Source organism: Oenanthe melanoleuca, chromosome 25 (assembly GCF_029582105.1).
Source record: "Oenanthe melanoleuca isolate GR-GAL-2019-014 chromosome 25, OMel1.0, whole genome shotgun sequence".
Classification (NCBI taxonomy): Eukaryota; Metazoa; Chordata; class Aves; order Passeriformes; family Muscicapidae; genus Oenanthe; species Oenanthe melanoleuca.
This window is the reverse complement of record NC_079358.1, coordinates 9277304-9300887: the sequence shown is the minus strand read 5'-3', so window position 1 is coordinate 9300887 and position 23584 is coordinate 9277304.

The window sequence follows — 23584 nt, the reverse complement described above, 5'->3', positions numbered from 1 at the left end:
CGAGAGCCGGGCGGAGGCGAGACCGCGGCGGGACGGGCGGGCCCGGGGACGGGGACGGGGACGGGGCAGGGGCAGCACCGCCCGGGGCCGGGGACGGGCTCGGGGCATGGCCCGGCAGGGGAAGAGGGGGAGAAGGGGAGAGGGGGAGAGGGTCCGTGAAAGGGACACCGGGGAAGAGGATGCGGGACTGCGAGAGAGGAGGAACAAGAGATCGAGAGGGTCTGTAGACTCGCTGTCGCTGCCGCCGCCGCTGCTGCTGCCGCCGCTGCCGCCGCAACTGAAGCGCCGGGGCCGTTTGTCCGTGTGTCCGCTTGTCCGCGTGTCCGTTCCACGCTCGCCCCACACGCCCCATGGCCGAGCCCCGCGCGCCCCAGGGGCAGCCCCTGAGTCTGTCCCAACACGAGAACTTTGCCCTGTTGAGCCCAGGCCCAGAGTCCTGACTCCCGCACGGGGACACAGGAATCCCCTGGGTCCCTGCTGTGCATTGGCCCTGCTGAGGCTCAGACACTGTCGGGGCTCCTTTCCTGGCTGGAGGATTGCTGCCCGAGCCAAGCACTGCACTTATGTCTCCAGCATTGCTTTCCAACAAAACCAGGGGAAGGCAAACTCTTTGTGGCTTATGGTATTTTAGAGTGTCTAAAACTCACAAGTCATCGATCTTAGAGGTGAGATCCATTTGGACTTAATGGCATGGAAAAGCAGTGCAACACTAAATAAAACACTAGAAAAGGGGAGCATAGAAATAAATACATGAAAACATCTTGGATCGTTTCTTTCCATTTTCAATTCTGGAAAGCTGTTTCAGTTTTCCAAGAATCTTCTCCACAGTCCTGTCTGCTCTTTTCAAGAGCCTTTCATGGAGAACGAGGTTGAGCTTTTGTCATAAGCTGTGCCACCAACTGCAGCTTCTCTTGGCTTTCCACACTGTGCTGCAGCACAAGTTCTGCAGCAAAGCAGGACAAATGTTTGGAGAACTTTACAAATTATCTTTTCTTTTCCTTGTGGTCTGGGGAGTTGTGCTGTTGGTAAGGTTTTCATTGTGATTGTTCCAAGCTTGGAAAACAGGAGGTGGTACCAGGAATTGTTAGGGAATGCAACCTTGACTGAACTCAGAGAAAGAATCTCCAGAGGCTGCAGCTGGAAGTGGAGAGTTGTGTGATAATCATTCCCGCGTCTCCATGGACACCTGCAAAGTAACGTAGACGGTGAAAATGGGCTGACAGACGTAGTTTGTTTCTGTGTTCAGCTTAGATCATTCTTCATCTCTTGCACTGGTATAAATCAAGAGCACAATCTGTTCATGATAAGCACTAGACCAAGCTGGACCGCCCAGAGTAGATGACAAAAAGAATCTAAAAAGGGGAAATGCAGGTGAACTTTGTGAACTTGGTGAACGTTGTCTGCAAGAAGGGTAATTTTTTCTAATAATTTCTAGTCCATTCCTTATGCTTTTATCCTTCTGACAAGGCCGTTTGCATCCCAGATTCCTCCTCAAAGGAGAACCCTGAGCTTGTGGAAGTGTGTGTCCCTGTTCCTCTGCAGGGACACTCAGAGTGAGACAGGAAGCAGTTTTGAAGCAATTGTATTAAAGCAAAACCAGTTATTAAGTAGAGATTGATATCATTCACCCAAACCAAAACCATTGGCTCAGCCTGGAGCAGTGTCCTTGAGGGGTGTCCCCACTCCAGGGAGGAAGGCCCACACCCTCCAAGGAGGGAAATGTCAGGACACGCTGCCGTTACAATCTGGGACGGGGCTTTTCCCGTCTGAAGTGCTGCCCTGTCAGTCAGATGTGCCCAGGCCGTGCCAGCTGAGCAGCTCTGCAGAAGTTCTCAGTGGTGGCACTTGGTTGTTCCTTTCTCTGGGGATTTTCCCAGCTCTGCCACAGCTTCAGCTCCCTCTCAGGATGTTGAACTTTGGGATGGAGGAGTCAGGCTGGTTTCAGCATTATTCACCCTAAAAGCAGTGTGATCCCCCCTACTTCATTTCCCACTAGGGGCTTTGCAAACAGAGCCTTGTTGGAGTTGTTTGAGCCCATTCCAGGCAGAGCCTCCTGCTCCAGCAGGAACTGCCTTTCCTGTGCCATGGCCAGGGCAGGTCCCACTGCAGGAAAAGCCCCAGGCCAGCTCCAACACAGGGAAAGGCTCAGGCACAAATACAGAGTGCCATGGTGGGACCTGTGCCAGGGAGAGCCAAAGGCACCTTGGCAGCAGCAGCTGCTTCCAGGGCATGGCCAGAAGCCTCCCTTGGCAAGCCAGCCTGGTGGCCACCACTGCAGAGCTGCTGCTTCAGGAGTCATTTCTGGCTGGGCTCTGCAAAGCCACTTGTGCTCCAGGAACCTGACTGGGAAGCAATTGGCCCCAGCACCGTGGGGACAAGATATTAATGACAAAACTCTTCATCCCAGCAGAGACAAGACAGGGACCGAGGATGGGGAGGGCCAGGCCCAGGGTACAGGGCTGCAATGGTGATGGCTGTGAGGTCACTGCCCCTGCAGCAGCCTGGCTGGCCCTCAGCAGACATTCTGGCCACAAGTGTTGTGAGGTCACCCAGCACATCAGAGAACCCACACAAGAGGAATTCCATCCTTGGGGAGGGGTTTCACTATGTCAGGTTGCACAAAGTTCCTGCTCCTGGAGCATTTCTGGCATGGGGCATCTACTTCTCCATGGCAGGACCCACAGCTGGTCTGTGGGTTAGAGAGGGTTAGTGAGTGAGGTTTGTTTTGAGAAGTATTCTCTGACCAAGGCTATTGGCATGGAGACCAAGAAGAAAAGAAGGAAAAAGAAGATAACCAGGGAAGAAAGCCCTGCAGCTGGGAAAGTATTATTAGAAAGGCCATGGGAAGAATAGAAGTGAAGATTTTTCTGCCAATGATTGTTATGTTGATTTATTGTAGCCAAAGAAAGAAACTGTAAACTGTGTAGAGGGTATAAAAGACAGCATGCTATTGTAATAAACAGATTGGGCCACCTGAAGTGTGCAGTGTCTGTGTGTGTCACACCCGCCTATACAGCAACACTTCTCTGGAAAAGCAGTTGCAGTTTTGTGCCACTGTCATTGTAAAATATTTCCTCCTTCTAACAAATGTAAATCCACCCTGATTCAGTTTAAAGATATGGACCCTTGTTTTGTCACTGAAAGATCTGAGAGAAAATCAAAGTCCATTTTTCTTGGACTTTGACCACTATGTTTCCATTTTCAAAGACCTTGGAGAGGACCCAAAAATCTCCCAAGACTGGGTTTGGAGGCCTCATCACATAACCATCAGGCAGAGTCTGAGGGCCCTGGGCTCCGTGGAGACTGAGGACAGAACAGGAGAAGCCTGAGGGGGATTGAAGGGAGGTTCCACATATAGTGGAGCTTTTCTTCATTGTATAAAACAGCCTGAAAAAGAAATATTGGCACCAAGGGCAGCTGGGGAGGTCCAGACTGGACACAAGGAGAAAGGACAGCTTTGTCAAACCTCTGCGGGATACATGAAGTAGACAAGGCACAAATACCATGGTAACTATGATGACAATCAACACGTACATGCCTATTTTCAAAAGTTCTCTCCACAGTGGTGTAAGGCTCAGCCAACCAAACAGATCATTTAACCATGATCCTTCTTCAACTCTGAGTTTGATCATATCCTCCTGGAATTGTTGTATGCTCTTATGTATAGATACCAAATGGTCAGAAAGATTCATGCAACACATTCCATCTGTCTTTGCATCCATGTCCATGCATTAACAAAAGAAAATGAACCTGTGCTCTGTTTTGCAGAGTTGCATGTCTCACACCATGAACATCAATTAACAAATTGCTCAGTGCGAGAGAAATGGCACGAGATTGCATACTTAGCCAACAACCTAGTTGATTCAATTGTTTCAAGGCTGCCTCTGAAGCAGTCTGAGGCAGAAGGAGAGTTGCTGTAAACCTCCTTCCAAAATCCCAGGCCCTAAAGTTATCATCCCAGTCAGGTTTATATTGGTTGACGAACCTCTTCTCTCTACGTTTGTGTTCTTCTATCATTTTTGTGTTAGGTGTCAGCAAATAAGTCTCCTACTCCCATCCTTTCTCCCTGTCCATGTCTCCTCTTGCATCCCTCCTGTCCCCAGCAGCAGTGACACCCTCGGTGCCCCGTTCCCGAAGCCCTCGCAGCCCGCGGCAGGAGCGGGGATGGAGCCGGGACAGGTCGGGATGGGCAGCGCGGGGCTCTCGGCTGCTCCCACCCTCTGGGGCCGGGGGAACCCGGCCCGGGGAACAGGAGAGGGAAACTGGGAAATCTGGGGGCTGCAGATCCAAACTGGGGCTTGGTGGGGACCCTGGGCAGGGACTGCCAGCCCTTGGGGCTCCTCTCGGGAGTCTGGGAGGGGGGAACGCAGAGAGGGGTGCGGCATCCCAGGACTGGCATCACTGGGAGTGACTGGGAATTACTACAAGCATGCTGAGGGACATTGGGACCATACTGGATCATACTGGCAGCAACTGGGACTGCACTGAGGGTGACTGGGAACATGCCAGCAGCAACTGGGATACACTGGGAAAGACTGAAACCATAGTGGGGGTAAATTGGAGCAATTGGAACCACATTGGATAATAATGGGAGCAGCTATGCCCATGCCTGGGTCATACTGGCATCTTGCTGGAAGTGGCTGGCATCAGACTGGGAGTGACTGGGATAGTAATGGGAGTATCTGAGTGACTGGGATCCTACTGGAATCAGCTGGGGAGTGACTGGAAAATTGCTGGGTGTGAGTGAAACTATGCTGGAGGTGACTGGGAGCAACTGGGCCCACACTGGGAGGGACAGGGAATCACTCTGGGCATGACTGGAAAAATACTGGGAATATCTGGGACTGACTGAGATCATACCAGGAGCGACTGGTATTGTAGCAGAAGTGACTGGGATCATCCTGGAAGTGACTGGGACCATACTGGGAGTGAATGGGACCATACTGGGAGTGACTATGGGTCCTACTGGGATCATGCTGGGAGCCACTGAGATTACAATAGGCGTGAATGGAACCTGACTGGGGTTTACTGGGAGCTACTGGGCCCATGCTGGGAGGCAAATGTGGAGACATTGGGAGCAACTGGGATCAACTGGAAGGTACTAGAACCATATTGAGGGAACTGAGAGCACAACTGGGATCATACTGGGATTAAGTGGGACTATACTTCAGGCAACTGACAGAAACAGGTCATGCTGGAGGCAACTGGGAGTAACTGGGAAAGACTTGGATCATTCTGGGGTAACTAGAACCTTACTGAGCAAGTGGGATATAATGGGAGTGTCTGTAACCACGTGGGGGGACTGGAATCACACTGAGAACAGCTGGGATCATGCTGGGGACAACTGGGAGTGAGTGGGACCATGCTGAGAGGGACTAGGACTATTCTAAGGGCAACTGGGATCATACTGGAAGGAACTGGGAACAACTGGAACTATTCTGGCAGCAACTGGGATCATACTGAGATCACACTGAGAGTTACTGAAATCAAACTGGCATTGACAGTGAGCAGCTGGAATCATGCAGAAAGGAACTGGGAGGAAGTGCAAGTGACTGGGATACACTGGGAGAGACAGGGAGTCACAGGGATCATACTGGAGGCTACTGGGGTCATGTTGGCATTTACAGGGAGCAACTAAGAACACACTGGGGGCCACTGGTATCATATTGGGAGTGACTGGAATTAGACTGCAAGTGACTGGGACCATACTGGGAGTGGCTACAATCATACTGGGGTTATAGTGGGTGTCAACAGACCCTGACTGGGGGCTACTGAGAGCTACCAGGCCCATGCTGGGAACCTACTGTGCACACACTGGGAGGAACTGGGAATGACAGGATGCATGCTGGTGACAGCTGGGATGTACTGGGAGTGACTGGGGTAATCCTGGGGGCAACTGAACCATACTGAGGTAACTAGGAGTGCCTGGCAATGGCTATGAGAATGTTCACAGCAGCTGGGATATACTGGGAGTGCCTGAGACCATTGGGGTGGTGACTGGGACCACACTAGGAGCCACTGGGAATGTACTGGGGAGAACTGGGGGGCAAGTGTGAGTGACTGAGGCCCTGCTGGGAGAGACTGACATCATACTGGGAGTGACTGGGACTATACTAGGGGCAACTGGGAGAACTGGGAACACACTGGACAAAAGCTGGAGGAACTGACAGCAACTGGGGGCAAATTGAATCATAATAAGAAATGAATGGGAATGACTGGGTTCATACTGGGAGCAACAGGGATCATGCAGGCAGTGAGGGGAAGTGACCAGGATCATACTGGGAGTGACTGGGCTCATACTGGGAGCAGCCACTGGCACTGGGATCCCCCGAACCCCTTTCTGGCCATCGCGCCCCTCCAGCCCCAGCAGCCCCTGCTGGTGGTCTGGGAATCCCGGGGGTTCCCCTCTCTTGGGGGGTCCCTGCTTTGGGGTTCTGGGGGACCACAACCTTTGTTTTTGCCATTCTTGCCTTTTGTATACCTGGTTTTCATGCATGACCACAGTTGATAGGTTTAGATCTTTTATATCAGAATGCTTTTCCATGGATCTTGTGTACTGAATGAAAGCTTAGGACCAAGGCCATTCAGCATAATTCTGGCTAGACGTACATTCCAGTTCCTGGATTACACTTATGACTACAAGCAAAACAAACAAAACAATTCTATTGACTAGATTTCTACAGGCTGTACCGCAATGTGCTCATTTTGCTTGAGTAAGTTTTAATTTCAGTTCATTGTCACCCGGTGTTACTTTCCTGAATGACAGTAGAGTATAAATTTCTGGCACTTAATCTTTCCAATTAGATAGTTATACAGGGCATCTACTCCCTAATATGCTTTCTGGTGCTCTTCTGTTACTAATGACCGTAACAGATGAGAAAGGATGACCATCATCCCTTCTACAGTAACCCCCATCCCTCTTGGTTATATGTTCCTCCTTGATCCTTTATTAGTTTTCTATCTCTTCTTGTATATACTGGCTTACCTTCAAGGGAGACCTGTCCATCTGGAATTAAAGCTCCCTCAATCATCATCTCACCTTTTGCTGCTTCTTTTGCCTCTCTCCACCAGCTCATTTCCTTCCTCCAATTCTGTGATCACCTTCTGATGTGCCTTAATGTCATAAATGCTACGTGCCCAGGTAACTGAACTGCTTCCAGTAGTCACAATATTTCCTGCACAGGTTTGATGTTCTTCCCTTGTGAGTTTAACAGTCCACTATCTATCCAGATGGCTCCATGTGTGTGTACAACCCCAAATGCATATCTTGAGTCTGTATAAATGTTTATTTTCTTTCCCTCTGCAATCTCTAGGGCACGAGTTAGAGCGATTATCTCAGCTTTTTGTACAGAGGTATCTATTGGCAGGGGTCCAGACTCTATTACCTCTTTGCAGGTGGTAACTGCATACCCAGCATGTCGCTTCCCACTGACGACATCAGTGAACCAGATTCTGTGTCATCCAGAGGGGTGTCCTTCAGATCAGGGTGGCTGGAGTAGGTGGCTTTGATAGTCTCCAGGCAGTCGTGGTGTAGGGGCTGCCCTTGATTTCCACTAAGGAAAGAAGCTGGATCGATAATGTTAGTTACAACTATCTCTGCATCGTCTTGTTCCACCATGATGGCTTGGTATTTCAGGAACCTTTGTGGGGAGAGCCAGTGCCTGCTCTTTACTTCCAGGACTGCAGACACTGCGTGAGACACCAATACAGTAATTTTCTGGCCCAGGGTGAATTTTCGTGCCTCTTGAATATTCAGCACCACTACAGCAATGGCTCTGAGGCATCCCGGCCATCCCTTGGCTGTTGTGTCTAGTTGCTTGGAGAAGTAAGCCACTGCTCTCCAGTATGGACCCAGGTCCTGGGCCAGTATGTCCAGGGCAATTCCCTGCTTCTCATGGAAAAACAGAAAGAAGGTTTACTCATGTCTGGGAGTCTGACAGCTGGACTGACATTAGAGCATTCTTCAGCTGGTAAAAGGCCCACGTGGCCTCTTTTTGTCCACTGGAGGTCTCTGTTCCCATTTGCAATGAGCGCACTGAGACGTTTTACAAGCGGCCCATAGCTGTGTATCCACAGCCTACACCACCCTGTCATTCCTAAGAATGTTCGCAGTTCCTTCACTGTCTGAGGTTTTGGGGTTTGGCAGATTGCTGCCTTGCAATATTGCCCTAGAGTCTGTTGTCCCCCACTAATTTCATAACCCAGATAAATTTCCTTTCACTTCACTATCTGGGCCTTTTTCTTTGATACCCTCTATCCCTGAAGTCCTAGAAAGTTTAGGAGGCTTACCATCCAGGCTACACATGCCTCTTTCATCCAGGTGGCTATGAGGAGATTGTCTGCATACTGCAGCAGCTTTCCTTCTTCTGGGGGAGCCTCCCAGGATTCCAGATCTTTGGCAAGTTGTTCTCCAAACAGGGTAGAAGAGTTTTTAAATCCCTGAGGCAACACTGTCCACATGAGCTGGGATTTGTACCCGCTTTTAGTGTTTTCCCATTCAAATGTAAAAATCGGCTGGCCTCATGGAGAGAGAGGCAAAAGAAGGCATCTTTCAAGTCCAAAACAGTAAACCAAGTTAGCTCTGGTCTTAGGCACATTAGCAAAGTGTATGGATTTGCTATCACATGTCTTGGGTTGCAATACAGGATGAGACCAAAAGTATGTAATCTATCACCATCCCTTAAGACCAGGTGGGGCAGTGATCCTTATCTTCATGAGAGATAGTACCTGCTAATGGGCTATCTGTTAAAACCAGGTGGGGCAGTTATCTTTATCTTTTCACAGCCCATCCTCCCTCCAGGAAGATATCTCCTGTTAATGGGCCATTGAGTCCCAGTGCATGACTGATAAAATTATATCATCCCATTGGGAGATGCTCCAGCCAGAGGGAGGAGCCAAGCTTCTCCCACAAAGATAAAAACTGAGATTTTGGACACCAAGGGTAGCCCTTTTTCCACTGGACTCCAGAGAAAAACTGGACCTTTCCACATCATCTCTGGACCTTCAGAGGAAAATTGCACCCTTCTACAGGAGCACTGCTTCAACTGAACCACATCTGCCACTGCAGGAGGACTGTAGCCACCATTTAATTGGACTGCTACCAACACCCTGACTGACAGGGTGTCAGGTTGTATTCTGACTTTGTCAGTGTTTCTAGGTTTGTTCTTTGTAACACTGTATTTCTATTTTAATTTTCCTCATAAAGAACTGTTATTCCTATTTCCTGTATCTTTGCCCCTTAATTTCAAAATTAAAATAATTTGGAGGGAAGGTGTTCACATTCTCCATTTAAAAAGGAAGCTCCTGCTTTTCTTAGCAGACACCTGTCCTCCAAACCAAGACACCACGGGATAAAAATTTTCCATTATTTTGTTAACAGCCCTTAGATCCTGTACTATCTGATATGACCCACCAGCTTTTTGGATCGGTAAGATGGGAGTACTGAACTCAGATTGGCATTCTTTTAACAACCCTAATTGCAAAAAGTTTTCAACTATCGGGCTAATTCCTTCCCTGTCCTCTCTTTTCAAGGCGTACTGTTTAATTCGAACTGGTTGTTTTCCTTCCTTAAGTTTAATTACTATAGGAGGTGCAGTTTTTGTCCTCCCTAGTACATAAGAAGCCCACACTCCAGGAAACACTTGATTTATTATTTCTTCACTAATTTCACCCTCCATTTGAACGGCTGTTAACACCAAACTCAAAGTGCCTCTATGTACTGTTCATCTTTTACCTCCAGAATAACCTCCCCATTTTGGGTCCCGGTTCAGAATAAGAGGGTTCAGGGTAATGCTGGTTCAGCATAAGGGGGTTCACGGGGGTCCTGCTTGAGGATAAGGGCATTCAGGGGGGTCTCAGTTCAGGATAAGGGCGTTCAGAGGGGTCCTGGTTCAGGATAAGGACGTTCAGCGGGGGTCTCAGTTCAGGATAAGGGCATTCAGGGGGGTCTCAGTTCAGGATAAGAGCGTTCAGGGGAGTCTCAGTTCAGGATAAGGGTGTTCAGGGGGGTCTCAGTTCAGGATAAGAGCGTTCAGGGGGGTCTCAGTTCAGGATAAGGGTGTTCAGGGGGGTCTCAGTTCAGGATAAGGGCATTCAGGGGGGTCCTAGTGGCAGGAAAGGGAGTGTAGGGGCTCTCTGTGCCCAGGAACAGAGGTTCAGAAGGGTCTCTGTGTCTGGGAATGGGGAGTTCAGGGGCTCCAGGTTGCTCATTCCTAGGTTCCCTCATTCCTGGGGGCCACTCCTGTTCCCAGTACACCCCAAATCCCCCATCTGGACAGCCTCCTGCATCCTCCCCACCCGTTCCCCCTCAGCTGTCAATCAAACCCTCACTGCCTGGGGGGACCCGAAAACCGCAGGGACACCCCGATACCTCCCTGCCTGCCCAGCCAGGGGGGAGCTGGACTCAAGTAAATGGGACACAATGGGGTGTCCAGTGCTCCCAGTGCCCCCTCCCAGTGCTCCCAGCACCTCACCTCAGTGCTCCCAGTTCCAACTAGTGTTCCCAGCAAGACACCCTGGTTCCCCTGAGTGCTCCCAGTTCCAACCAGTGCTCCCAGCTGACTCTCAGTTGACTCCTGGTGTACTCAGTGTTGCTCCCTGCAGAATCATCCCAGTTTCACCCCGTCTCCCCCAGTGCTCCCAGTGCTATCCCCACATCACTCTGGAAGTGACGTTCACTCCCAGTGCTTCCATTTCACTCCCAGTGCTCCCAGTTCACTCCCAGTGCTCCCAGTTCACTCCCAGTGTTCCCAGTCAGCCTCTGGGTTCTCCCACATCTTTTCCATCTCTCTTGAGTCTTGGGCTCACCCCAAACTGACTGTGGCTCTTTCAGATTCATCAAAGGCAAAGCAAAGGGAAATTTCCAGGGAAGCTGCAGAACCCCTGTCAGCACCAGAATTCCCAATGTTTCACCCACTGTCCAAAGGCAACATTTAAACATAGCTTTTCCCACCTAAACCCGGCTTTTCCCTCCTAAACCTGGCTTTTCCCACCTAAACCAAGCTTTTCCCACCTAAATCCAGGTTTTCTCACCACCAACTCTAGGAAATCACGTGTGCCAAGGACCTGAAGTCCTGGACATGGCACCGAAGCGGAGACACAAAACTTCCTGCAGAGCCCAAGCCCCAAACTCTGTGGCTGCTTTGGCTGCTCCCAATCTGGAGAACATCACGAGATCACCTGGAGCACAGGGATGGGGGACAAGGACACCCCGAGTTCCTGAGAGCCCCAGGATGGAGGTGGGGGGTGAGAACACCAAGGCCCCCAAGCCTGGGGGTGTTTGAGGAGATGCTGCAGGGGGCACCCAACTCCAGCAGGATCCCTCTGAGTTCAAACCCCCACATGGCTCCCCCTGAATTTTCCTGACCAGCGGTTATTGACGGAGGTTTTCCTGGTTTTCCTTTGTTTCCAGATGTTGGGGGTTGAGTGGTTTTCTATTACTGTGTCAATTTAAAGAATTTTTCTCATTATCATGTCAATGGAGCTGGCCAGGTTACACCCAGGACATTCTGGAGGAGACTCGTTTTTCCGGTGATCTCAGAGGAGGACTCCTCAGTCTGGAGCCACGCGGCCAAATGCAGGAGAGCCAGACCCTCTGCGATCACCTGCCCTGCATCTGCCCCGCTGCAGCCTCCTGCCTCTGCGGACACAGCGAATCACCTGGACACAAACGGTGAGCGAGGAGCTGCCCTTTCCAGCCTGATCCCACCCAAGACCTGCATGGCCGCTGCCGCCCCCTCCTGCCTCCGCTCCCGCCGAGAGAGAGTGTGCCCACAGCTAAAGAAAGGACTGGAACTGAGTTATCTGTTCTGTTTTGTTGGTAATTTTAACAACTGTTGTTTCTGCTTGTACGGTTAGATATATTAGTAAAAGAGCTGTTATTCCTACTCCCTTATCTCTGCCTCAGAGTCCTTGATTCAAACATTTATAATACTTGGAGGGAGTGGAATTAAAGTCTCTATTTCAAAGGAAAACTTCTGCCTTTATTGGCAGACACTTGTCCTTCAAACCAGGACAGATTTTGGCGCCCAACGTGGGGCCCAAGGGCATTAAGAGGAGAGTTAAGACAGGAGTAACAGCTCTCTTGAGTGGCAACATGCTGTCCGTTTTAATCTGGTTTGGGGTCCATGTGGTCACAGATATCTCTCTCCCATTTGCAAGCCCTTATTTGAATATGGGCCCCCTCACCAAACTTACTGTAGCTATTATCTGATTCATTTGGTGGATTGATTATGTCAGGAATTCATGGGTTTTTAATTTTTTCTGGAAAGTGGCCACATGGATTCAGAGCTATTGTACTCTAACTGCGTGTTTCTGGGGTTATTTCAATAATGGTACTTACTGTGAGGTAATGAATGCAAGGGAAATTTTCTCCCAAACCATCACCCAGTTTTTTGAGGCTACCCCACCAGTTTTCAAGGATTTCAGATCTGCTTTAAATGCTAATGATATCACACAGTGGCTGGTGTTGCTGATATGCCTTGTTCTTTTTAGCATTCAGAGACAAGAGAATATTGGCTTGGATAACAACCCTGATACCTACCCCAGGAAATTGAGATGCTGCCCCAGAACCTGCCCCTGCCCCAGAGACTAGGGATGTTGCCCCAGAACATGACCCTGCCCCAGGGGATAGGGATGCTGCCCCACAGCCCACTGCAGAAATGAACCACCCAGAGTGGGTGGGGGCTCTAGTGAAGGATATAGGCCAGATGTTGAAGGAGCACAGCCAGATGTTGAAGGAGCACTTTTCTCCAGCTGGTGAGAAACCCTCCCCCTGCCCTAAAGAGAGAGAGTCAGATGGTGCGGCAGTGGAACCCGTAGATGTTGTATCTGTCCAGGTTCCAGCTGGATCACAGGGGCAGCCACAGCCAGCAGCAGTTGCCCCTGTGGAAACTAGAAAATCTAAGATTAAAACGAGGCATCTAGATAATGGGGATCAGCCAGGAGGGTCCTCACAACCAGCAAGGGAGCCAGAGGCTGAGATCGTCACCGAGTCCCTCTCATACGATAGTCTCCGTAACCTGCGCAAAGACATTGCACGGCGAGGCCGTGAGCCTTTTACAACTTGGTTACTCCAGGTCTGGGACCTTACGGGAACAGGTGTGCAACTGGATGGAACTGAGGCCAGGAATTTAGGATCCTTGGCCCAGGATTCAGGTGTGGACCAGATATTTATAAGGGAGCAAGGCCTCCTTTCCCTCTGGGACCGGCTTTTAATGAGTGTGAGAGAGAGGTTTGTCCACAAAGAAAGAATGCAGGAGCACCACCATAGAATGCGCTGGAAGACTCTTGGGGAAGGGATCCAGCAGCTGAGAGAAGTGGCAGTATTGGAGGTACTCTTTGGGAGGGATGGACAGCATGAAAATGACCCTGACAAGGTCAGGTGCACAGGGCAGATGCTATGGAATTTTTCAACCCTGGGGCCATCTTGTTATACCACCTTCATTGCAATGATCAATGCTGATTATCACCAAGAGACAGTGGGTTCTGTTGCCAACAGAGTCAGAAATTTTGAGAGTATGATGAATGGCCCAATGCAGGCCAATGTCTCTGCCGTGGCCAGGGACCTCCAAGAGGTCCAAGATAGGATGGAGGAGATGAGGGAGAAGATGAGGGATGAGATAAGAAAGATCAGTGCAGCACCAGTGCAAGTCATAGGCCCCAAATCTAGAACCCAATGCCCCCCATGTCAGGTTCCACACCACATGCAGAGTCCTGATAGGTTCTTTTAGGGATCTCAAAGCACAAAAGACACAGCAGGGGACAAAACCAGTTTACTTTTGAAAAAGATGCACTTTTATTTAGTGCCAACAGAATGCGATAGAGGGACAGAGAGAGAGAGAGAGAGAGACAGAGACAGAGACAGAGACAGAGACAGAGAAAGGGGGTTGGGATTATAGCTACCAAGACGGGCAGACGATCTTCGTGGAAGCAGCCGAGGTCCGTTGCCATCCGGGGAGATCTCAGGGGTCTTCAGTTTGAAGGTATGTTTTATAGTCTTTTCCAAGGTGTCGGGCGACTGGCCAAAAGGGGGGAAGATTTATGGACTATTGTATGTGGAGATCGTTGCTCAAAGAAGCAGGTGGAAACAGGACTCTGTGCAGGTGGCCTGGGTGGGAGCAGTGCATCATGGCAAGCTCCAGGCACACAGGAGCAGTTCATCATGGCAAGCTCCAGGCACACAGCCTGCGTAGGAGCAGTGCACCATGGCAAGCTCCGGGCACACCATCAGTCCTTGTGATCAGTCCTGCAGCAAGTAGCCTGCGTAGGAGGAGCACACTGTGACCAGTCCATTGTTCTCACACCTGAGGGAGCAGATCGGCTCTGGATGGGATGGGCACCAACTGAGAACAGTCACTTGGCATTCTTCTCTTCCCTGGCCAGCGCCTTTAAACTGCAGTTCTTTAGGCCTCAGGCGAGGGTCGTTGGGCAGAACAAACGAGAGGCTCTTAGATGGACACTTACACCCCAGCTAGGGAGAGAGGGCACACCCCACGAGCTGACCTGTGGTTCTTCCTGTGAGACCATGGGGTAGACATGGGAAAATGGGATGGGAAACCCACTTCTGTCCTGGCAGCACAGGTGCGTCAGCTCAGGGAGGGAACCGTGCTAAAACAAAGGTAGCCTCAACCTCCCATGGTAAAGGTGCAGGGTATCACAGAAGGGAGGATGGTCTGTCTGATCCCCTGGAAGGAACCTCCACTATGTATGCCCAGGAAAGGAATAATAACCAGGGCTAGAGGGGCCCGGCCTCTAGCCAGAAAGAGGCATGGGATGACAGAGAGTATTGGACAGTGTGGGTGCGATGGCCTGGCACATCAAAGCCACAGGAACATAGAGTACTAGTTGATACTGGTTCACAGTGCACCCTGATACCATCAGAACCCATCTGCAGTGGGGCTCCTGAAAGACAGAGCAACAGCTGCCAATTGCCACCATGACAGTGCACTGCCAGCAGTACCGGACAACTCGAGATGCTGTGATCCCCATCCACAAGATGATCCTTGAGCTGAAGAGCCAAGGGTTGGTCAGCAAAACCCACTCACCCTTCAACAGCCCCATCTGGCCTGTGCACGAATCTGATGGAGAATGGAGACTGACTGTGGACTATCGTGCCTTGAATGAAGTGACTCCACCGCTGAGCGCTGCCGTGCCTGACATCCTGGAACTGGAGCTGGAGTCCAAGGCAGCAACGTGGTATGCCACCATTGACATTGCCAATGCCTTTTCCTCCATCCTTTGGCAGCAGAGTGCAGGCCTCAGTTTGCTTTCACCTGGAGGGGTGTGCAGTACACCTGGAACCGACTGCCCCAGGGGTGGAAACACAGCCCCAGCATCTGCCATGGGCTGATCCAGGCTGCACTGGAAAAGAGTGAGGCTCCAGAACATTTGCAGTACAATGATGACATCATCGTGTGGGGGAACATGGCAGTGGAGGTATCTGAGAAGGGAGAGAAGATCATCCAGATTTTGCTGGGAGCTGGCTTCACCATTAAAAAGAGCAAAGTCAAAGGACCTGCCTGAGAGATCCAGTTTCTGGGAGTGAAGTGGCAAGATGGACGGTGCCAGGTCCCCACTGAGGTCATCAATAAGATCACTGCAGTGTCTCCACCAACAAGCAAGAAGGAAACACAAGATTTCCTAAGTGCTATAGGCTTTTGGAGAATGCACATCCCTGAGTACAGCCAGATTGTGAGCCCTCTCTACCTGGTCACCCGCAAGAAGAACCATTTCCACTGGGGCCCTGAACAGCAGCAAGCCTTCGCCCAGACCAAACAGGAGATCGCTCATGCAGTAGCCCTTGGCCCAGTCAGGATGGGAGCAGAGGTAAAGAATTTGCTCTACTCTGCAGCCAGGAACCATGGTCTGTTCTGGAGCCTTTGGCAGAAGGTGCTTGGTGACACCCAAGGCCAACCTTTGGGATTTTGGAGCAGAATTTACAAAGGGTCTGAAGCCAGTTACACTCCCACAGAGAGGGAAATCTTGGCTACCTATGAAGGAGTTCAAGTTTCTTCAGAGGTGATTGGCACAGAAACACAACTCCTCCTGGTACCCCGACTGCCAGTGATGGGGTGGATGTTCAAAGGAAAGGTTCCCTCCACCCACCACGCCACCGACGCCACATGGAGCAAGTGGATTGCCCTCATCAAGCAACGCACACATAGTAGAAAACCGAATCGCCCTGGGATTTTGGAGATAATTACAAACTGGCCAGAAAGTGAAGTTTTTGGTCTCACCGATGAAGAGCAGTAGAAAAAAGTGTCCCGGGCTGAAGAAGCTCCACCATACAACCAACTGCCAGCAGATGAAAAATGCTACATTCCTTTCACCAACAGTTCCTGTCTCATTGTGGGGATGAACTGGAAGTGGAAAGCAGCCGTATGGAGCCCCACAAAACAGGTTGCACAAGCTACTGAAGGAGAAGGTGGATCAAGTCAACTTGCTGAACTCAAAGCTGTTCAGCTGGCCTTGAACATTGCTGAGAGAGAGAAATGGTCAAAGCTCTACCTTTACACTGATTCATGGATGGTAGCCAATGATCTGTGGGGTTGGCTGGAAAAGTGGAAAAGGCAGACTGGAAACATAGAGGAAAACCAATCTAGGCTGCTGATGAGTGGAAAGACATTGCTGTTCAGGTAGAGAAGCTACCTGTGAAAGTCCATCATGTGGATGCCCATGTTCCCAAGAGTCGGGCTAATGAAGAACACCGACACAACGTGCAGGTAGATCAGGCTGCACAAGTAGAAGTGTCAAAGATAGACTTAGATTGGGAACACAAGGGAGAATTGTTCCTGGCTCGATGGGCTCACGATGCCTCAGGTCATCAGGGCAGAGATGCCACCTGTAAGTGGGCACAAGACCGAGGGGTGGATCTAACCATGGACAGTATTTCTCAGGTTAACCATGACTGTGACACATGTGCTGCCATCAAGCCAGCCAAGCGGGTGAAGCCCCTCTGGTATGGGGGGTGATGATCCAAGTACAAGTACAGAGAGGCCTCGCAGATTGACTATATCACACTGCCTCAGACCCGCCAAGGTAAGTGCTACGTGCTGAGTGTGGTGGAAGCAACCACTGGATGGTTGGAGACCTACCCTGTGCCCCACGCCACTGCTTGGAACACCATCCTGGACCTGGAAAAGCAAGTCTGACTGAGTCAGAAAGAACTGAGTCAGACAACGGGACTCATTTCAAGAATGGCCTTATCAACACCTGGGTCAGAGAACATGGCATTGAATGGATATATCATATCCCTTACCATGCACCAGCTGCTGGGAAAGTTGAACCGTGCAACAGCCTGCTCAAGACCACCCTGAAGGCACTTGGTGGGGGAGTCTTCAAGAATTAAGAAAGAAATTTAGCAAAGGCCACCTGAATGGCCAACACCCGAGGGTCCATCAATCGAACTGGTCCTGCCCAGTCTGAACCCTTGCACACAGTGGATGGAGATAAATTGGCTGTAGTACACATGGAAGATATTTTAGGAAAGACTGTTTGGATTAGTCCCACCCCGGGCAATGGGAAACCCATATCTCCCATGGGATTGTCTTTGCTCCAGGACCTGGTTACACTTGGTTGGTAACACAAAAAGATGGGGAAACCCATTGCGTACCGAAGGGAAAACCTAATCTTAAATGAGAACTGTGTGTAAGGTTTTCATTATGCAGATAGTAGTAGAATCAGGGGTGGATAATGTGTTGGGTTGATGTGACCAGAAATGTGTATTCTATCACGATCTGTTAAAGCCGGGTGGGGTAGTGATTCCTTATCTCCATGGCACACATTATCTGCTAGTGGGCCATCTTTAAGACTAGATGGGGCAATTATCTTTATCTTTTCCACAACCCATCCTCCCTCCAGGAAGATATCTTCTGCTGCTTAGCCATTAAGTCCCACTGTGTGACTGATAAAATTACATCATTCCATTGGGAGATGCTCCAATCCAGGGGGAGGAGCCAAGCCTTTCCTACCTAGATAAAAACTGAGATTATGGACACCAAGATACCTTCATTCCACTGGATTCCAGAGGAAAACCAGACCTTTCTACATCATCCCTGGACTTTTAAAGGAAGGCTTCTACACCCTTCTACAGGAGCACTGCTTCAGCTGAACCACATCTGCCACTGCAGGAGGACTGTAGCCACCATTTGATCACACTGCTACCAACACCCTGACTGACAGGGTGTCAGGTTGTATTCTGACTCTGTCAGGGTTGGGATTTTTTTTTGTAATACTGTGTTTCTATTTTAATTTTCCCAGTAAAGAATTGTTATTCTTAATTCCCATATCTTTGCCTGAGAGCCCCTTAATTTCAAATTTATAATAATTTGGAGGAGAGTAGTTTACATTCCCCATTTCAAAGAGATGCTTCTGCCTTTATTGGCAGATAGCTGTCCTTAAAACCAGGACAAAAATGAAATAATTACTTGTTCGAATCTAATACATCGCCTAAAAAACACCCTCTCTCTCCTCCCTTCTCCCCATTCAACAATAGCCCTGTCTCCTCCTTCAGCTAAAAATTCACCTGGTTGGAGCCCAAACCATCTAGAGAGCCCTTTCCTGGATGGTTGGGCACTTGCAGCTCATGCCTGAGCTTTGCTGGCCACTTTTAACAGTTTATTAGGAACAAAAAAATGGCCCGTTTTACACAAAAGTTCCCAATTCACTGCAATTATAATTATTAGCACAAGATGGTAGTGTTGTATCTCAAATGAACTGACTTTTAACTTGTTGCAACTACAACTTTCGACACAAGATGGTAGTGTTTCACAAAAAAAAATATGATGACTGTCAGAATTGTGGAAAATCTCATGTGGCACTCTTCACAGACACACACACATCTGATCACAACCACAAAAACAGCTTGCCATAATAGCTGCAATAAACAAGGATTTGAGCAAACTCACCCCCAGAATTGCTAGCGGTGCCCTCTACAGCACAACAAATCCTTCCACTGCCAGTTTAAACACCAGAATTCGCTCAAGCACACCCCCAGAATGTGCTAGTGATGCCCTCTATGGCACAGCAGAATCCCTTCACAGGTAACCTAAACAATCCTCTCTGCTTGCAAGCAATACCTTTCAGCCCACAATGTGCGTAGGATATCTTCTATGTCTTACCAATTAGCCCTCTTACCCTGGAGTAATTTTAAAACCATAAACATACCATTTTGTCCTTGGCCAGCAAACTTGTCTGTCTCCCGCACTGAAGCAGGTGGGATTGGAGGTCTCTTGTCCAAGAGGGACTCGGGCTGGTGCACCTGGAGCTGTCACGCTCCCGTCTGTTCCTGCAGGAAGAGAAGGTCCTGCTGCTGCCGCCAAAATGATTCACAAAAGGCAAGGACAAAATACCTTTCAACCAGTTTAGTCAAAAGGATATGTTTATTTCAGCACTGGGTGGACACATGGGATTGCTCCCAAAGGCTTTTAGCCCTCTATTTATTCACAAAAATCATGCATATTCCATGACATCTATACATATTTAATACCTGTCACTGTCCATTCCCCTCTGGGTATTAAAATTAGTTGCATATTCATTGTGTTTGCATAGTGTTCCCTTGGTATTGGGTTGGTGATCTTTTAAATGAGTTGGAGGGTTTCAGGGAAGGAAGTAAGGACTGTCTACCTGGCTCTACACTTTTTAACTCTCTCCTGTTACTATGACTACCTGACCTGTTAATCCCTTCATTCTGGTCTTTTTTAGTTTCAGTGTCAAAATTTATCATGTATGGGTCTCCCCTGGCTGGCTCTGAGTATTTTCTAATGTATATCAGTTTTCACCTAAATGCTTCCATATGTGTATTTTGGCTGGTTCTGAATGTTAAATAATCAATCCTTATCAACTTCTAATCCCTATACTAAGATGTATACCTATATGGGTTACATTCCTAACCTCTAGCTTCTAAACCTTCTAAGATATCCCATAACTTATATCCTCAAACACAGAATTATTTAAGCTGCAACAGAATATTATGGCTCAGTGGAATCCCACTTTGGGCCATGGTTGCCTGGTCGAGATGGCTGGTTTTTTCAACAGGAAAGAAAAGTGAGAAGTCCAAGTGTTTTGGAAGAAGATGACAGGTGGCCACCCTTGGGCCAAGCCAGCCTGACCTGTCTCTCCTGACACCTTTCACTTGGGAGAAATCCTTGGACATAGGGATTTTTGGAGGTGGAATCTCAATTTTGCTTGTGGGTGCCTGGAATGGAAGAAGAGTTCTTTTCATTTGGAAGGAAAGCACGGAGCGCCAGTGTTTCCAAAGGCACATGAGAACCAGCCCTCAGGAAGCCAAGGCCAGCCAGACTTGTCAGTCATGGCAGCTTTTGTCTGGGAGCTGTCCATGGATATAGGGAGTTCTGGAGGTGGATTCCCCATATTGGCCATGGGCACCAGGAGGACAAGGACAGTTCTTTTGCACAGGAAAGAAAGCCCAGAGCCCCAGTGTTTCAGTCGCAGATGAGAAGCAACCCTCAAGATGCCAAAGTCAGCCAGACCTGTCAGGTGCCCCCAGGACCCCTAGCCAGCCAGACCTGTTCCCTGTTCCCTTGGTTCCATGAGACCCCACACTGCCACAATATTCTCCTGGCTTTTGTAGTGTCACAAAGGCCTATTGCTTCCATAAGGTCTGGCAGTGTCACCATGGCCCCTGGGCTCCTTGTGGCCCCGCTGTGTCACAATGGTTCTTGTGACAATGGTTCTCTGCTCCTTGGTTCTAGAGGCCCCACAGCTTCATCACTGACCCTTGGTTCCATAAGGATCTTGAGTACACAATGGTCCTCTTGATTCCATGAGTTATCAGAGTGTCACAATGGTCTCTTTGGTTCCATGAGGTTCTACAGTGTCTCCATGGTGTCCCTGAACCTGCATTGTCACAACTGACCCATGGTTCCATGAGTTTCTGCAGTGTCACCATGGTCACTGTCAGAGGCTGGATGAGATCAATGTCCCAGACACCTCGGGATGAGCTGTCCATCAGTCACACAGTGGGCTGCTGCTGACCCAGGCTCTGATTGTCTGAGCAATCACAAGTCCCAACTGGGGGGAGGCCCATGAAGGCCCAGGGGCTTAAAACACAGAGCAGTCACTCAGCCCATTGTCCTTACCCTGCCTTCTGCTGGGGTCTGTGTCTCACTCACACTGGAACCCTAGGAGTTGGTAGCCATGTGTGTGTGTCTTTCTACAGAGCTTCTGTCTTTCTGTCTCTCTTTCCTCTTCTTCTAATGCTCTTGATATGGAACAGTTTTGGGTATCTCAACAACTGAATTGTTTAAAGGTTTCTAGGTGTAATGTGCTAAGTTAATGAAGTTCCTGTCATGATAAGTGTTTTGTGTGGAATTGGATATTGTATTAAATCCTTTTTGCAAAGTTCCTTGGATTTTTATATTTTGCCAGTAAAATTTTGTGTCATTTTGACCTCTTGAGAATATCTGGCTGGGGATTCTCCTGTGCACCAAACTCAAGTAAAGGAACCTTTGGTCACCCCCAGCATTCCAGTGTTCTGGGGTGCTACAGCCCTGCAGGCTCACAATGGTCTCTTGTTTCCATGAGGCCCCACAGTGTCACACTGGCCCTTGGTTCCATGAGCATCTGGAGTGTCACACAGGTTGATGCCATTTGTCCTTGCTGCCCCTCCCATCCCAGTGCCCCAGGAACAGCCCCGAGCCACCCGTGAGGGACAGGCCCTGCTGGGCCAGGCCTGGGCTCAGGCCTTGGCCTTTCTGCTGCCTCCAACCAGCCCAGGCCTTGCTCAGCATTGCAGTTCCCTGCTCACAGCCTTTGGCTCCTGCATTCCTGCCCTCAAGGATCTGCTCTCACCAGTTCCTGGGGAGCCTTTGGCAGTCCCTGCCCTCAGTGGGGCCACTGATGCTCCAAATACTTGGAGTTTTGCTTCTGACTCCTGGAGCAGCTTCTTTAACCTTCTCTCAGTGCCTGAGTGTCCTGGACTCAGCCCCAAAACCTCATATGGGGATCGTTAAAATACAGAAAGCACTCGGGAGCTCTTTGTCTTCCTTCAATTGTCTTCAAGTCCCAGGGCTTTTGCTTCTGCTTGGAGAAAGTTTGGAGATCTCTTAAGGAACGGGATTTCAAAATGCAACTCATGATTATTTTTTTTAGTCAAGAGAATATTTTTTTTTTCTGTTTAGAGAAGAGGTGATTGAAGCGTTCCCCAAGAGATCTTGAATGATGAATGCCTCCTTAGGTGGTCTGGGGACACAGAAGAATGACCTGTTGCAGGCTAACGTTTGGGCAATCTGCTCCTCACCCCCAGCCTCACCATGTCTGACATTGCCCACCTGGGACTGAAGTCCCTGTGCCCTGCACCAGAACCTTGTCCCCTGAGCTCTGCAGCTGGGTGTCCCAGCCCATTACACCATGTCCCACCTGCTCTCCTCAGGGCTCTGCCTGCACACAGGCCCAGGAGAAATTTTCCTGTTGGTACAGAAAGAATGGAAAAGCCTGAGCAGGTTTCCTAAACAAGAAACCCCACTCAGGAGTCACATGCTCAGTACAGGCTGCCTGGAATGATGTTGTGATTGTGGCATTGCAAGGCCTAGTAAGAAGTTTTATGAAGAATATTTCCTAATATCCAGCGTACACATCCCCTTGTGCAGCTTAAGGCTGCATCCTCTTGTCCTGTCACTGATCCCTGGGAAAAGAGCCCGACCACCCCCTGGCTGCACCCTCCTGTCAGGGAGTTGTAGAGAGTGATCAGGTCTCCCCTGAACCTCCTCTTCTCCAGGATAAACATCCCCAGCTGCCTCAGCCGCTCCTCAGAGGACTTGTGTTCCAGACTCCTCACCAGCCTTCTTGCCCTCCCCTGAAAACACTCCAGTCCCTCCATGTCCCTCCTAAAATGGGAGGCTCAGAACTGGACAGAGCACTCAAACTGCTGCCCAACCAGTGCTGAGCACAGGGGAAGAATCACTGCCCTGGTTCTGCCGGACACACTGTTCCTGATCCAAAGGTGTTCAATTAGTTGGATAAGGTAAATGGTGGGGAGGGGGTGAGGACTATGTGTTATTGATTGTGAGCCATGAAGGGTCTTTATTTTCATGTCTATTAATACTGCATTAGAAAGTGGTGGGGGATCAATATCTGTTGAGCATTGGTAATATCAATCTATAAACTAGAAAAAAAAAAAAATAAAAAAGTTCACTCTCCATTTTTTAAAACATATTATATTCACTTTGAATACACTTCTGAAATCTGTCTAATTAACCACAAAAGAATTGAAAACTGAAATTATTCCCAGGGGCTTTTCTTGTTTGGGTGTTTTGAACAAATATTTATCAGCGTTTGTGGCTGAATTCCTAAACTGAAGAGCTCAAGAAAGAGGAGAGGTCTGGACTAGTAAAATTCATCATCAGACTCCAAGTGCCTGAGGATCCATCCTCATCAGAGCAGAAATGATCAGAAATGGGCACAGCTTTGTGGCTGCCCCAGCTCTGGGATGGGCCCTGGGCCTGGAGCAGGAGCAGCTCTGCAGGGCCCCAAGGCCGGGGCTGTTGTGCTGGCCTGGGCAGATGGGATGGCAGCAGGGGCTGCAGAGCTCTCAGGAGCTCAGGGAGAGGGCAGCAGGGCACACAGG